This window comes from Stenella coeruleoalba (genome assembly GCF_951394435.1).
Source record: "Stenella coeruleoalba genome assembly, chromosome: X".
Lineage (NCBI taxonomy): Eukaryota > Metazoa > Chordata > Mammalia > Artiodactyla > Delphinidae > Stenella > Stenella coeruleoalba.
Window position 1 is genome coordinate 93,195,815 of NC_137152.1, and position 14,632 is coordinate 93,210,446.

The 14,632-nt window shown below is 35.7% G+C and overlaps 1 protein-coding gene across 2 annotated transcripts in view; it reads left to right on the plus strand.

Moving 5' to 3' along the window:
* Nucleotides 1-14,632, plus strand: part of HTR2C (5-hydroxytryptamine receptor 2C) — a gene marked incomplete at both ends in the record, with an annotated part of 112,893 nt that overhangs the window by 55,727 nt on the left and 42,534 nt on the right. The gene's annotated exons all lie outside the window — the stretch shown is intronic.

Consider the following 14,632-nt stretch of genomic DNA (forward strand, 5'->3'; position numbering starts at 1 on the left):
ATTTAACAAAAATGTGAATAAATATGCATACAACAGGCTTCTATGAACATTCTCCTCGCAGTGCAGATACATTCAGTGTTGGACTGGTCCTGAGCAGCATCATTCTAAGGTGCTGGCAAGCACTATTTCCGTTTTGCTTCTTTTCTTCCTTTGTTGCTGTATATTTCAACAGGAAGCTCTGGGGGCGGTTGGTTAACAAAATGTCTTTCGTTAGTGACCAGGTGGCTCCAGCTCACCACAATCACAATCAGACCTACCGTCCATCTTACTCTGATACAACGGGACTTCTACGATTCATCGAGGGAGTGCGGGGCCCACGGACAGCCCCCAGTGTCGGCTCAGGTCTCCGGCTGTGCTGGCGGTGGCGTCTCCGAGGCACGGTTTTGTTATTTTAAAGCAAATTTGTGGAAGTTTCAGGGAAATTTTTTAAATGGCAATATTTTAATTGTAAACAACAACTTTATAAGTCATATATATGTAAAATATAGTTTGTTTTTAGCTATGGAATTCGATGTCAATATTGCTTTCCTTTCCCCTTTAAGAAGCTTTAGAAGGAGTTTCCGTTTTCTGTTAATTAAAATTTCACAGTAACTTTTTTTTTTTTTTCCGGTACACGGGCCTCTCAGTGTTGTGGCCTCTCCCGTTGCGGAGCACAGGCTCCGGACGCGCAGGCTCAGCGGCCATGGCTCACGGGCCCAGCCGTTCCGCGGCATGTGGGATCTTCCCGGACCGGGACACGAACCCGTGTCCCCTGCATCAGCAGGCGGACTCTCAACCACTGCGCCACCAGGGAAGCCCCACAGTAACTTTTAATCTATTCTCATTCTGCAGAGTAAACTGTTTGAACAGGGAATAAATAAAAACCAAAAAGCTTTACTAAAACTTAGAATGTGGGGATGTTTGAAATTGGGCATATGAAAGGCAGTGAATAAGTATTGGTTTCAACCTATGATGTAACAGAAGGGAGGTCATGGGGGCATTCAAGGTTAATACCTGGAGTTCACTTGGAGATGTATTGAATATTTTTAAGCCTTGGGTATTTACTGCAAGTAATCAAAAGGATCACTAACTAGAGAAAGCAGATATGGGTATGGGTTACAAATTCACAAACAGCAGTTACTAGGGTGCTCTAATTAAGGCTGTAGATGGTGTCTCTTTGACGTAGCTACTTTGAGTGTTCTAAAATCATGATTGCTACTCCATGCTTTAAGAAATCTGCCTGATACCTGGCAGCATGTTGTTGACACTAGTATCAGTAGCTATTAATTTAGACTTGACTAGATTTTTAGTAAATATTAGTATATAAATTTAAGATAAAAGTAAATTGAGGGGCTTCCCTGGTGGCACAGTGGTTGAGAATCCACCTGCCAGTGCAAGGGACACGGGTTCGAGGCCTGCTCTGGGAGGATCCCACATGCCGCAGAGCAACTGGGCCCGTGAGCCACAACTACTGAGCCTGCGCGTCTGGAGACTGTGCTCCGCAACAAGAGAGGCCGTGATAGTGAGAGGCCTGTGCACGGCGATGAAGAGTGGCCCCCACATGCCACAACTAGAGAAAGCCCTCGCACAGAAACGAAGACCCAACACAGCAAAAATAAATATATAAATTAATAAACTCCTACCCCCAACATCTTTTTAAAAAAAAAAAAAGTAAATTGATTTTACAGGTTTTGTCCTATATCTTTAGTTTAAATATATTGTAGAAAATGTATCCTCCCAAATAGTAAATTAACTAGTAGCCACCAAAAATTTAGAAACATTGATCCAAAAATTTCAAATGATAAATTGTTCAGTCAGGGATAAGTTATTCATTACTTGAATACTAATCTTTAATAAAATGTGCATTTTAGTATTTATGAATATGTTATTAGAGATTCAAAGGATTATTATAAAAAAGCATTATTCAAAAGAACATTTTAGGTTTACTTTGGTCTTTAGTGAACATTAGAATGATGGGGTGGTCATCATATTTATCATTCAAGTACCTAGGAGAATTACCAAAATTTAATCCTGCTAGTATCATCAAGACTTGATAAATTATGAATACCAGATACTTTTTTAAAAATATATTTTCTCCTGTTGAGTTAGCAATCACCTTACATAAATGACACAGTCAAATAGGCTTTTTCTTTTCAATATAAAGTACCAGATTATGGGTGTGCTTAATGTATTAAAATGAAACCAAAACCAAAAAATCTAGAGGCATAAATTTAAAGCCACAATAATATCTTATTCTCTTACCTCTATCTTTTCTTTTTCCCACACTACTGTGCTAGGGTAGAGCCACATAGTACAAATAGCAGAATTTTTCATTAATGTATACTTGGTTAGGTAGAAAGCACCAGGAAAACACTCATCATTTCTTCTTTGTCTTTCTCCCTTTCCCACCCAAGATCCATAAAATTGCTGAGTCTTCCATTCTCTGGAGAAAATATAAACAGAGACATGGAAATCATTGCCATATTCCCATAGGGAAAGACTTGAAGCCAACTTGAAAGGAACTAGCTCAATTGCAAATCATAAGGAAAGCTCCAGGGTGGATGGGTTGTGGGACTATTTCAGGGAAACAAATCCAGGGTGTTATTCAAAAAGGTATTATACATCATATTGAGCCTTTCAGGTGTCTGGTCCTGGTGGAACTTCAGGTTCATGAATTTTTACAGGTAGAAAAGTTCTCAGAGCTGAGAGGCTTGAGATAGGAAAGTACATAATGCAAAATTTATTCAGCTGAAAGAACGAGGCCGACAGAATCTGTCTTTAGCTAAGTTTCTTATTTATTTCAGTATGTGGTAGTCAGACTGCATAGCCACAGAGCAGCGAGTCTCAGGATGATGCTTCTAGACCTATGTTTTTGGCAAATAACTTGTGATACATATAAGATGGTTAATTTCAACTGGGATAACCTGGGATAACTGGGATAAATGTATGCAGCCCATCTAGGTTCTTCTAGCAATAGAATTGCCTCTACTGTAATATAAGAAGTCTGTGTTTATATTATTTAGAGTGGCTTATATAATTTAGAGGTTTATGTATTTATTTAGTAAGGGTCGACAAAATTGGAAGTGGAACTGGAGAGTGTTTGTAATCCATGATATATCTTGGCATCTATGTCAAGAGAATTTTCTCTTTTTATTTAAGTTGATGGAAAAGTATATTGTTAGAGATACGGGGTTTAAGTTTGAGTACGAGGTGGGTTATTAGTTACCAGGCTTCTAGATCATGTAGGCCATTAGTAATCACAGCCAGTTCATCGGGAACAGAAGACCAGCTTGGAAGAGGTCTCCCTGAAATGGTTCACACAAAGACACATCAAGCGACAAGCCCTTTGATAGAAACTGGAAGGAACTTCATGATGCAGCAGTTAACAGTCACATGGGTGGGGAGGTTGAACATCCTGCATAGTGCTGCCAGGAAATCCCTATTTTATACTAAGAGGGGGCTGGCTGGTTGCATATGTAGGATGTCCCATCTCCCCGCCCACATCGTCGAGACATACCAGACCGCCCACATCATCAGGACATATACCAGAAACACCACTCTGCCTCACTGAAGAACCATAAAATCTACGTGTCAAGGAAGTACAGATGCTAAGCTACATCACTAGAAAGGCATTCTGACAAATCTTCATTAGAGGATAGAGTACTGTTTTCTATGACCTTGGCTCATGAGACACAGTGGGTGTATGACTGGATCTGTAAGCTCAGGGCCAGTAGGAAATTATTGCACAATAGTAGCCAGATGAAGAACCTGCAGAGTTCCCAGCAACTCCACTAGCCATACAAGTAATGCCTCCAGAATTGCACCTCCTCCTTTCAGCACTACACCAAGGTAGGTGAGTTTAGTAGTTGGACATATTTACTTAGGGTGCTCAGAGACAGAGTAGATAGAGGGAGAGAGAATTTAATTCCTACTGCAGAGAGAAGCGAAGGTTATAGCCTAAAAAGCATCCCAGAATTTCAGGTCTGAGTGTCAAGGTAATACTTTCTTAAATGTCTCAACTTCAGAAGCAGGAGATTTGGGTGCAGTGGCCCAGAGAAGATCCAGTAATTCTAAATCAAGTTCAAGTGGGTGCAAACACAGTCTAGTATCAGGGAAGAATCAAGTTGCAAGGGAGTGGGTGTGATTCCAAGGGAGAAAGTTAGTGGCATTCTCCGAAAACATTTAGAAGAAATAATTGATGTAAGATGCAGTATCCAATGATACCCAGGAGACTCCATCAAAGGCAAGGTGATAGGAAACATCAAGAACAGGGCTGAGCCCTTCAAAAACATGGGATAAGGAATAAAATAGTAAAGCAAAATCCAGCTTTACTGAATTTTATGGGCTAGACTCTTCTACTTCTGGATTCTCTAGAGAAGATAATCTCAGAATAAAAATAAGTCCATATATTTATTGGACTAATTTATTTAACTAAAATATATTTAAATGGAATAAATATAGCTTTATTAAAAATACACTGTCATACTTACCTTCTCAATTTTCTCCATAGACTGAAAATTTCACTATGGACCTGTATATGAAAATTACTGATCTATAGGAGACGCTGCTGATAATCAATTCTGTCGATAGCATCAACCTGAGTGACAGCCTAGGATGCCATTGAGTTTTCCAGACTTTAATTAAGGTCCACATTAACCTGGCCATCTCAAAAGACTTTGGAGTTCTAAAAAGGCTTTATTCACTATGCATTCAAATCTGGGTTAAGTTTCCAGTAAACTGCCCTGGCTTTGGCAGTCTTCAAAGAGTGCAAGTGGGCCAATGTTAGGCTAAGGAAAAGGCTGACTCAGGTTTGGGGATTCAGAGCTCTTGTATCCTTTTAATTTAATTTAATTTTGTTTTATTTTATTTTATTCTCAGCAGCACACTCTCCACTGAAATTCTGGCCTCGGTTCATGGTTCAGGAAATTTGTGATTTCATGTCTAAGGACCCCAAAATCCCACAAAATTTATGCGCAAACCATTGTTTATAATTATAATTCCCTTATACCTGTCTATGGAGTCTACAGAGATATTTCTTCTTTCATCACTGATAATGATAATTTGTGTCTTCTAGTTTTATTTTTCTCCCTCAGTCTGTTTGGATGTTTATCAATTTTATCAATCTTTTCAAATAACCAATATTTCATTTCATTGAATTTTGTCTGTTATTGTCTTTCCTCAATTTCATTGATTTCTGCTTTTGTATTCATTACCTCCTTTCTTCTGATACTTTGGATTTAATTTTTACCCTTCTTTGTCCATTTAATATGGAAGCTTAGATCATGGATCTGAGATATTTTTTCTTTTCTAAAATAAACCATTAATGTTAGTAATTTCCCTCTGAGTACTGCTTTAACACTGTCACACAAATTTTGATGTTTTAATTTTCATTTAGTTCAAATTATTTTCTAAGTTAATTTATCTTCCTTTTAGAAACATGGATTGTGTAGACCTGTGTTAATTGCCAGATGCTTTGACTTTTTTAAGATATCTTTTTGTTACTGATTTTTAGGTTAATTCTGTTATGGTCAGAGAATATACATTATATGATATCAATTATTTTAATTCCTTAAGATTTAATTTATGGCTCAGGATGTGTTGTTTCCCAATCAATTTCCATGAGCTCTTGAAAAGAATGTGTATACTCCTATTGTTGGTTAGAGTGTTTTGTAAATGCCAATTTGTTGTAGTTTGTTGTTAGTGCTGTTCAGTTCTTTCATATCGTTGGTAATTTTCTGTCTACTTGTTATGTTAATTACTGAGGAAAAGATGTTGAAATCTCAAAGTATAATTGTGATTGTACTTCTTTTCCCCTAGGGAATGCACACTTTATTGATAGAGCTATAAAGAAATGTTAAGTTACTGGTTACTGTAAATGTCAGGACTGTGGTTAATTTGGGGGGGAGAAGGGTTTACAATTGGGTCAGAGCACATGGAAGGGCTTCTAAGGTGGCTGGAAAAGTGCTATTTCCTTTTTTTGGTAAAAGATACATATCATAAAATTCATCATTTTAACCATTTTTAAGTATACAGTTCAGTAACATTAGGTATATTCACACTGCTGTGAAGCCGTTACCACTATCCATTTCCAGAATTTATCATTCCAAACTGAAACTCTGTACCCATTAAACAATAACTCCTCTTGCTCCCTTCCCCCAGCCCCTGGTAACTACCATTCTGCTTTCTGTCTCTGTGAATTTGACTATTTTACAAACCTTATATAAGTGGAGTCATCATTCTGTGTCTGGCTTATTTCACTAAGAATAATGTCTTCAAGGTTCCTCCATGTTGTAGCATGTATCTTAATTTCATTATTTTAAAGATGAAGCAATGGTCCATTGTACATATATATATGTGTGTGTGTGTGTGTGTGTGTGTGTGTGTGTGTGTGTGTGTGTATATATATATATATATACATATATATATAGTGATTGTACTTTTGTTTTCTTTTTTTTTTTTGCTTCATGAAATTTGAATCTCTGTTATTAGGTGCATAAATGTTCACTATGGTTATATTCCCTTGAGGAATTGACACTTTTATCACTATAAAATGGTTTCTGTTATCCCTCGTAATATTCTTTGATCTGAAATTTATTTTGTCTAATATTAATATAGCAACTCCAGCATTCTTTGATTAGTGTTTGCATCGTTTACCTTTTTCCATTCTCTTACTATATAGCTATCCATATTGTATATAAACTTGTAGGTTTCTTATAGACAGCATATAGTATTATTGTTCTTCTTTTTAATCCAACATGGCTATCTCTTTAAATTGATACAAATTACACCTTATACCATTTACATTTAATGCAATTATTAATTTGTTTGTAATTATGTCTGCTATTTTATTATTTTCTATTTATCCCTTCACTTTTTCATTCCTTTTTTTCTATTTCTGAATTATTTGGTGGGTTCTACATTTCATTTTAGTATTCCATTTTTATTGATCTGTTGAAGTTTTACTATATTTCTCTGTACAATTTTTTAGTGATTGCCTCTTAGATTGAAATATACATACCTAATCTGTCAAAATTTCCTTATAATTAGTACTTTATTCACTTCAAGTGAATATAAAAAACTTACAAACATATCGTCCCCTTGGCGCCTCCCCTTTTTGTTTTAATTGCAATATGGAGTACATCTATATACATTGAGAACCTTCAGATGATTTTATAATTTTTCTTTTTGACAGTCACAATATTTTAAAGATTTAAGAAAAGAAAAATAATTATTATATTTTCCCAGATTGTTTACCATTTCTGTTGTTCCTCACTTATTCTTTTTTTTAAAATCAGGAACCTTCATTTTTTATTAATTTTTATTGGAGTATAGTTGCTTTACAATGTTGTGTTAATTTCTACTGTACAGCAAAGTGAATCAGTTATACGTATACACATATCCCCTCTTTTTTAGATTTCCTTCCCATTAAGGTCACCCCAGACCACTGAGTAGAGTTCCCTGTGCTATACAGTAGGTTCTCATCAGTAATCTATTTTATTCATAGTAGTGTATATATGTCAGTCCCAATCTCCCAATTCATCCCATCCCCCCTTCCCCCCTTGGTATCCATAAGTTTCTTCTCTACATCTGTGTTTCCATTTCTGCCTTGCAAACCAGTTCATCTGTACCATTTTTCTATATTCCACATACATGCATTAATACACAATATTTGTTTTTGCCTTTCTGACTTACTTCACTCTGTATGACAGTCTCTAGGTCCATACACGTCTCTACAAATGACCCAATTTCATTCCTTTTTATGGCTAAGTAATATTCCATTGTATATATGTACCACATCATCTTTATCCATCCGTCGATGGGCATTTAGGTTACTTCCATGACCTAGCTACTGTAAATAGTGCTGCAGTGAACATTGGGGTGCAGGTGTCTTTTTGATATATGGTTTTCTCTGGGTATATGCCCAGTAGTGGGATTGTGGGGTCATATGGTAATTCTATTTTAGTTTTTTAAGGAACCTCCATACTGTTCTCCATAGTGGCTGTATCAATTTACATTCCCACCAACAGTGTAAGAGGGTTCCCTTTTCTCCACACCCTCATCAGCAGCTGAGGGTTGTCTTTTCGTCTTGTTTATAGTTTCCTTTGCTGTGCAAAAGCTTTTAAGTTTCATGAGGTCCCATTTGTTTCTTTTTGTTTTTATTTCCATTACTCTAGGAGGTGGGTCAAAAAAGATCTTGCTGTGATTTACGTCAAAGAGTGTTCTTCCTATGTTTTCCTCTAAGAGTTTTATAGTCTCCGGTCTTACATTTAGGTCTCTAATCCATTTTGAGTTTATTTTTGTGTATGGTGTTAGGGAGTGTGCTAATTTCATTCTTTACATGTAGCTGTCCAATTTTCCCAGCACCAGTTACTGAAGAGACTGTCTTTTCTCCATTGCATATCCTTGTCTCCTTTGTCATACATTAGTTGACCATAGATGTGTGGGTTTATCTCTGGGCTTTCTATCCTGTTCCATTGATCTATATTTCTGTTTTTCTGCCAGTACCATATTGTCTTAATTACTGTAGACTTGTAGTATACTGTAAAGTCAGGAAGTCTGATTCTGCCAGCTCTGTTTTTTTGCCTCAAGATTGCTCTGGCTATTCGGGGTCTTTTGTGTCTCCATACAAATTTTAAGATTTTTTGTTCTAGTTCTGTAAAAAATGCCATTGGTCTTTTGATAGGGATTGCATTGAATCTGTAGATCGCTTTGGGTAGTACAGTCATTTTCACAATATTGATTCTTCCAATCCAAGAACATGGTATATCTCTCCATCTCTTTGTGTCATATTTGATTTCTTTCATCAGTGTCTTATAGTTTTCTGAGTACAGGTCTTTTACCTCCTTAGGTAGGTTTATTCCTAGGTATCTTATTCTTTTTGTTGCACTGGTAAATGGGATTGTTTCCTTAATTTCTCTTTCTTATCTTTCGTTGCTAGTGTATAGTGATGCAAGAGATTTCTGTGCATTAATTTTGTATCCTGCAACGTTACCAAATTCATTGATTAGCTCTAGTAGTTTTCTGGCAGCATCTTTCGGATTCTCTATGTATAGTATGATACCACCTGTAAACAGTGACAGTTTAACTTCTTCTTTTCCAATTTGTATTCCTTTTATTTCTTTTTCTTCTCTGATTGCCATGGCTAGGACTTCCAGAACTATGTTGAATGAGAGTGGCCAGAGTGGACATCCTTGTCTTGCTCCTGATCTTAGAGGAAATGCTTTCAGTTTTTCACCATTGAGAATGATGTTTGTTGTGGGTTTGTCATATATAGCCTTTATTATGTTGATGAAGCTTCCCTCTATGCCCACTTTCTGGAGAGCTTTTATCATTAATGGGTGTTGAATTTTGTCAAAAGCTTTTTCTGCATCTATTGAGATGATCATATTGTTTTTATTCTTCAATTTGTTAATATGGTGTATCACATTGATTGATTTGTGTATATTGAAGAATCCTTGCATCCCTGGGATAAATCCCACTTGATCATGGTGTATGATCCTTTTAATGTGTTTTATTTATATATATATATTTTTTAATATTTTTTTTTTGCGGTATGCGGGCCTCTCACTGTTGTGGTCTCTCCTGTTGTGGAGCACAGGCGCCGGATTCGCAGGCTCAGCGGCCATGGCTCACGGGCCCAGCCGCTCCGCGGCACATGGGATCCTCCTGGACCAGGGCATGAACTCGTGTCCCCTGCATCGGCAGGCGGACTCTCAACCACTGTGCCACCAGTGAAGCCCTTAATGTGTTTTTGAATTCTGTTTGCTAGTATTACGTTGAGGATTTTTGCATCTATATTCATCAGTGATATTGGTGTGTAATTTTCTTTTTTTGTAGTATCTTTGTCTGGTTTTGGTGTCAAGGTGATGGTGGCCTTGCAGAATGAGTTTGGGAATGTTTCTTCATCTGCAATTTTTTGGAAGAGTTTGAGAACAATGGGTGTAAGCTCTTCTCTAAATGTTTGATAGAATTCACTTGTGAAGCCATCTAGTCCTGGACTTTTGTTTGTTGGGAGATTTTAATCACAGTTTCAGTTTCATTACTTGTAATTGGTCTGTTCATATTTTCTATTTCTTCCTGTTTCAGTCTTGGAGGTTATACCTTTCTAAGAATTTGTCCATTTCTTCCAGGTTGTCCATTTTTTTGGCATAGAGTTGCTTGTAGTAGACTCTTATGATGCTTTGTATTTCTGTGGTGTTCGTTGTAACTTCTCCTTTTTCATTTCCAATTTTACTGGTTTGAGTCCTCTCCCTCTTTTTCTTGATGAGTCTGGCTAAAGGTTTATCAATTTTGTTTAACTTCTCAAAGAACCAGCTTTGAGTTTTATTGATCTTTGCTATTGTTTTCTTTGTTTCTATTTCATTTATTTCTGCTCTGATCTTTATGATTTCTTTCCTTCTGCTAACTCTGGGTTTTGTTTGTTCTCCTTTCTCTAGTTCCTTTTGGTGTAAGGTTAGATTGTTTATTTGAGATTTTTCTTGTTTCTTGAGGAAGGATTTTATTGCCATAAACTTCCCTTTTAGAACTGTTTTTGCTGCATCCCATAGGTTTTGGATCGTCATGTTTTCATTGTCATTTGTCTCTAGGTATTTTCTGATTTCATCTTTGATTTTTTCAGTGATCTCTTGCATATTTAGTAATGTATTATTTAGCTTCCATGTGTGTTTTTTTTACTTTTTTCCCTGTAATTTATTTCTAATCTCATAGCATTGTGATCAGAAAAGATGCTTGATATGATTTCAATTTTCTTAAATTTACTGAGGCTTGATTTGTGACCCAAGATGTGATTTATCCTGGAGAATGTTCTGTGTGCACTTGAGAAGAAAGTGTAATCTGCTGTTTTTGGATGGAATGTCCTATAAATATCAATTAAATCTATCTGGTCTATTGTGTCATAAAGCTTGTGTTTCCTTATTAATTTTCTGTCTGGATTATCTGTCCATTGGTGTAATTGAGGTGTTAAAGTTGCCCACTATTATTGTGTTACTATCAATTTCTTCTTTTATAGCTGTTAGCATTTGCCTTATGTACTGTGGTGCTCCTATGCTGGGTGCATATGTATTTATAATTGCTATATCTTCTTCTTGGATTGATCCCTTGATCATTATGTAGTGTCCTTCCTTGTCTCTTGTAACATTCCTTATTTTAAAATCTGTTTTGTCTGATATGAGTATTGCTACTCCAGCTTTCTTTTGATTTCCATTTTCATGGAATATCTTTTTCCATCCCCTCACTTTCAGTCTGTATGTGTCCGTAGGTCTGAAGTGGGCCTCTTGTAGACAGCATATATAAGGGCCTTGTTTTTGTATCCATTCAGCAAACCTGTGTCTTTTGATTGGAGCATTTAATCCTTTCACATTTAAGGTAATTATTAATATGTATATTCCTATTACCATTTTCTTAATTATTTTGTGTTTGTTTTTGTAAGTCCTTTTCTTCTCTTGTGTTTCCCACTTAGAGAAGTTCCTTTAGCATTTGTTGGACAGCTGGTTTGGTGGTGCTGAGTTCTCTTAGCTTTTGCTTGTCTGTAAAGCTTTTGACTTCTCTGTTGAATCTGAATGAGATCCTTGCTGGGTAGAGTAATCTTGGTTGTAGTTTCTTCCCTTTCATAATTTTACATATATCGTGCCACTCCCTTCTGGCTTGCAGCACTTCTGCTGAGAAATCAGCATTAACCTTATGGGAGTTCCCTTATATGTTATTTGTCATTTTTCCCTTGTTGTTTTTAATAATTTTTCTTTGTCTTTATTTTTGTCAATTTGATTACTTTGTGTCTTGGCATATTTCTCTTTGGGTTTATCCTGCCTGGGACTCTCTGTGCTTCCTCGACTTGGGTGGTTATTTCCTTTCCCATGTTAGGGAAATTTTCAACTGTAAACTCTTCAAATATTTTCTCAGGTCCTTTCTCTCTCTCTTCTCCTTCTGGGACCCCTATGATGTGAATGTTGGTAGGTTTATTGTCCCAGAGGTCTCTTAAGCTATCTTCATTTCTTTTCTTTTTTCTTTATTCTGTTCTGTGGAAGTGAATACCAGCATTCTGTTTTCCAGGTCACTTAACCGTTCTTCTGCCTCATTTATTCTGCTATTGATTCCTTCTAGTGTATTTTTCATTTCAGTTATTGTATTGTTCACCTCTGTTTGTTTGTTCTTTAATTCTTCTAGTTATTTGTTCTTTAATTCTTCTAGGTGTTTGTTCTTTAATTCTTCTAGGTCTTTGTTAAACATTTCTTGCATTTCTCGATCTTTGCTTCCATTCTTTTTTCCAAGGTCCTGGATCATCTTCACTATCATTATTCTGAATTCTTTTTTTGGAAGGTTGCCTATCTCCATTTCATTTAGTTGTTTTTCTGGGGTTTTATCTTGTTCTTTCATCGGGTACATAGTCTTCGGCCTTTTCATTTTGTCTATCTTTCTGTGAATGTGGTTTTCATTCCACAGGCTGCAGGATTGTAGTTCTTCTTGCTTCTGCTGTCTGCCTTCAGGGGTGCACGTATCTTTTTGATTTATCGTTTACTCCAGGTATATGCCCCAGATTGGGATTGCTGGAACATATGGTAGTTCCATTTTTAGATTTTTGAGGAACCTCCATATTGTTCTCCATAGTGGTTGTACCAATTTACATTCCCACCAGCACTGTGGGAGGGTTCCCTTTTCTCCACATCCTCTCCAGCATTTATTATGTGTAGACATTTTGATGATGGCCATTCCGACCTGTGTGTAGTTTTGATTTGCATTTCTCTAATAATTAGTGATGTTGAGCATCTTTTCATGAGTTTCTTGGCCATCTGTATGTCTCCCTGGAGAAATGTCTATTCAGGTCTTGTGCCCATTTTTTGATTGGGTTGTTTGTTTTATTGATATTGAGCTGCATGTGCTGTTTGTATATTTTTTTTACAAGTTTTCTTTCTTTCTGAAGAACTTCCTTAAAAATATTTAAAGTAAGTCTCCTAGCAACCAATCTCTTAGTTTCCCCTCCTATGAAAATCTCTTTCTTTCACATTCATTCTCTGAAGGTATTTTCACTGGATATAAAATTCTGAATTGTGATTATACTGCCTTCTGGCCTCTGATGAAAGAGTTATTTTTCTCGGCTGCTTAAAAAGTTTTTTCTTTATCTTTTGTTTTCACCAGATTATTATGTGTCTAGGCATGATCTTATTTGAGTTTAACCGTTTGGGTTCTGCAGAGCTTCTTAAATCTGTAAATTTATTTTTCATCAAATATGGAATATTTTAGTTATTTCTTCAAATAGTTTGTTTCTGTATCAGTCTCTCCTCTCAGATTCCAATGGCACAAATGTTAGATGCATACATATGTCCCATAGGTCCCTACTATGTTCATTTATTTTTAATTTTTTCTCATTCTTGTTCAGTTTGGATAATTTCTATTGATCTGCATTTGGTTTTAATGACTCTTCATCTACCATATCCATTCTTCTATTGAGCCCACCTGGTGAGTTTTTTCCTTCAGATATTTTCTGCAGCTCTAAACTCCTCATTTGGTTCTTTTCATAAGTTCTATGTCTTATTCAAGAAGTCCTCTTTCTGTTAATTTCAACAACATCCACCGTTTCTTCACTGAATGTGGTTATGGGAGCTGCTTCAAAGGCTTTGTAAAGACTGTACTGTCCAATTTTAAAATTTAATGTAATTGAAATGTATTTAATGCATTACTGATTACAATAATTGCTGTTGGTTTTTGTAAGTTATCAAATTTAAGGGGATTCCCTTTATCTCTATATAATTAAAGTTTTAGTTAGGAATGGCTCCTGTATTTTATCAAGTTATTCTTAAAAATCTATTAAAAGATCATAAAAGTTCTTTACAGATGATAATATAAGGGATTATATTGGTAGATTTTTATAATATTAAATTACCATTGCATTCCTGGAATAAGTTTTGTTTTAATGTAATACATTTTTCATTTTACTCTTTGCTGGATTCTATTTGTGAGTATTTTGTTTGTAATTTTGAATCTATATCAATGAATGCTATTTGTCTCTAGTATTATTCTTTCAGTATTTTGTAAGTTTTGATATTGACACTGTATTATTTTATGAAATGAATTAGAGAATTTTTAAAACTTTTTTGTGGTTATTCATCTTTTCATATATGTTAACTTAATGACATCAATTATAACTTCTTTATTTCCATTCTAGCTTTGGGATGGCTTTACAGTCCAACATTTCCACATTCCTTAATTATATTATCAGAATATTGGAAAATTATTTTTTCTGTGATGGGATTATAATTTTCAGGGTGGGGTTATTCCTTTATACACTTAACAAATATTTTTTGAGTGTCTACTTTGTGCAAGGCAAAACTTGTCTCCATTATTTCATAGAAATAAAGCCCTTGTATTTTTTCATTTGCACAAATGAACTGAAATTTTACAGTGTCTATTATTCAGTCTTTGCCATTATTGTCAATATTGGTGGGGATGCCTGTGATTTTTGGAGTTACTAAGGCTGACGTAATCTGTGAATGAATAAATGAATGACTGAATGTAGGAAAATGTCTTATGAAACACTAACAATTTTTACCTCTGAAAACAAGATTTAATCTCATTCAACTAATTGACCTCCCCCATGGAAATTATGCTATATGGCCTTTTTGCTATGCAACTTCCACAAAACTTTTCACATATTTCTTGT